Below are 2,771 nucleotides of genomic sequence, written 5' to 3' on the forward strand. Positions count from 1 at the left end.
TTTGCTGCTGTTTTCATATGAGGTAACCTGTCCCTCGCATTAAGGATGCATCCCTTTCTAAGCCAAGGAGTTTTGTACTATGTGGTTTCTATCCTTTTATGGCCATATTTATTTCTTTGCATGTCTCAATGGGGTATTTGTTTTGAGAAAGACAATTATGTTTGGTATTTGAATGATGCTAAGGCCATGTCCACGGGTGTTGGTGTTACAGTATGTTTTTATTTAATATCAAATTTTATTATAATAAAGTCTATTTTCACAAAATACATCTTTTCCTTACAAAAATCACACAGTCACTATTGCTTATTTTTAAAGATTCTACCTTTTCCCCCCACCATCCAGAATGAGAGGCCATGGAGCACTAACACTCCCAGAACAGAATGACAGCTCCCCACACCGAGGAACATGAGAAACTTAAGTTAGAAATGTGTTCTAAGGGGCTAAGATGCCACTAGGCCTCCATCGGGGTGGGACAGGCATTGTCCTGGAATTACTGTGGGTGCTTTATGGCCCTGTATGCCACAAGAAGAGGCTGAAAGGGCTGCAGCAAGGGCAGAATTTAGACCAGTTTGTCAAATTCAATGTTTAATTATTTTGTGTCTCAAGAGGTTATTCTACACCCTTGGACACAGCAGGTGTTTTGCCACTTACTTTGGTAGGAGCAGGATTGAGCTGCAGGTTGTAGCTGCCATGGTTTTGGCACTATCCCATGCATGCATAAAAGAGAGTAATTATTTCATGGTGTGCAGGACAAATGTATTTTGTCTGCTTTGTGAGGGGTTGCATTCACACAAGGGAGTTAAGTGTCATGATGCTCAGCATTGCCAACCTAACAGTTAGGCCACAGTTTTGTTGTAAGGGTGGTGTCAGCTCTTGCTAACCCTTCTGTCAGAGCTGTTCCACTTGGTATAAACTAAATAAATATTCACTGGGCAAGAAAGAAAGAGTGAGGAAGACTCTAATGTGAGTGAATAACCTGAGCCTGTTGCTATTTAAATTGTGTGTACAAAATGGACTCCCACAAGAGAGACTGAGAGGGCGCCTATAGATGTGCAATGAGACTTCTCTGATGCACTGTAATTACAGTGCGTCAGAACAGACTCAATTAACTGAGTCTGCTGGAGCATGGTAATTACTGTGCACCAGCAGACTCCAGCGTCATGTGTATCAGTGTCCCCACACTGAAAAATGGCGTACTTTAACTAAAGCTTATTCCATGAGCTTCAGTTAGTGTCCCTGCTGCCATTTTTCAGTGCAGGGATGCTGGTACACGTGACACTCTGGGTGCTTTAATTAGAGGGGCTCTCAGAGCCCCTCTAATTAAAGCACCCCCCCCCCACACACACACACACACACACTTCTGGAGCATGTCTATAAACACCCAGACATTCCCACCCACAGCAGACTGTCCTATAGCCTGATAGGTGGTTTTACATCTGGACCACAATGGAAACAGGAGTGTTTTCAGGGTTCAGCCAGGTTTTGTGAATGTCAGTGATGTTTAATGATGGACTCAGGTGCCTACAGAGGCAATTCATCACCATAGTCCCCGTTGAATCTAGCCTCATTGTGTCAAATGTGCCTACTGGGATTCTGCTTTCCAGGGATTAGACTTTCCAAATATTCACCTATAGGCAGAGACCAGGTCTGGAAACTCATCTCTAAAAGGAAATATTTAGGGAAATTGTCTCTTTTAGCTACAGTAATGATCATGAGCCACTCAGCTGCTGCGGTGAAATGTTTAAGAAAGTTGCTTTACTGTAGGGTGCTCAGAAGAAAGAATTTTTGAAATATTTCAAGTCGGCCTGAGCTAACCATCATCAATGGGCTGGAAATGGCCACAGGAATGGGTAAATTTCCCCAACCCCTTGGACACAAAAAGTGAACCCTGGAGGTTAATACTCCTCTTAGGCTGGATCTTTTCTGCAGCTAAACCTTTAGGATCAGATATACTCATGCATATTTCCATATAGTTGCCTGGAAAGTTTCCAGAAACACGTTTTCCTCCATGCATTATAATCACTCACATGGATCTGCCACCTGCTCAGTTTTAGAGGAAGTTGATTTGCAGTTATAACTGAAAGCATGGAGTTTCTTAAGTGGCATGTTTACTGTTTGGACAGTTTCTTTCAACTTCCCTAATGTTGCAGTTGTTATTAACCATTTCCTAGTATGGCTATTTACAGGACCTCTCCACTCTGCTTTAGGTGAGAGGGCAGGGAATTTTTAGGGTATATTTGGTCAGTATCTTTGGTTGAAGTAGGAAAGGAAAATAAGTGGCAGTACCCAAGTTAGGTCTCAGATGCCCTGCTCATTATGTAAAGTACATAAAAAGGTGCCCTGGGTAAGGTGTTTTCATGACCTATTGTGAGCTAGTTTCTATAACTTTAACATGATGAATTGGTCCTCAGGGCAGAACCAGATAAAGAGATCCAGATAAAAATGATTTCTAGTTTATCTGAAAGAGTCCTTGTTCCACTAAAGCAGCTGAAACTAGCATCATCATTCCTGTCCTGCTGTAGCTCCATACAAATCACGGAAAACCAAAGCTGTGTAGACGGATATGTACCTTTGTGTCTGTGTACATGAACATGCAGCTACATGGAAAGACAAGAGGAGACAACACTCAAGAGAGCTAATTTGACACTGAGCAAAGACAAAAGGAATGGGTGTGGTGGGGGAAATGATGAACATCTGCTACAGAACAGAGAGGACAAGGAGAACGGACATGCCTGGAGGCCAAAGCCACTGGACAGTGCACATGGGTGATT

The 2,771-nt window shown here is 42.7% G+C and overlaps 1 protein-coding gene across 2 annotated transcripts in view; it reads left to right on the forward strand.

The window, feature by feature from the left end:
• Nucleotides 1-264, forward strand: part of TSPOAP1 (TSPO associated protein 1) — a 253,233-nt gene extending 252,969 nt beyond the window's left edge. For both annotated transcript variants that reach the window (XM_019507550.1, XM_019507077.1), the window contains one exon: nucleotides 23-264. The gene's annotated coding sequence lies outside the window, so the exon portion shown is untranslated. The remainder of the gene's footprint in view (nucleotides 1-22) is intronic.
• The last annotated feature ends 2,507 nt before the right edge of the window (nucleotides 265-2,771 follow it).

Source organism: Gavialis gangeticus, unplaced genomic scaffold (assembly GCF_001723915.1).
Source record: "Gavialis gangeticus isolate Ggan-Ray unplaced genomic scaffold, GavGan_comp1, whole genome shotgun sequence".
Lineage (NCBI taxonomy): Eukaryota > Metazoa > Chordata > Crocodylia > Gavialidae > Gavialis > Gavialis gangeticus.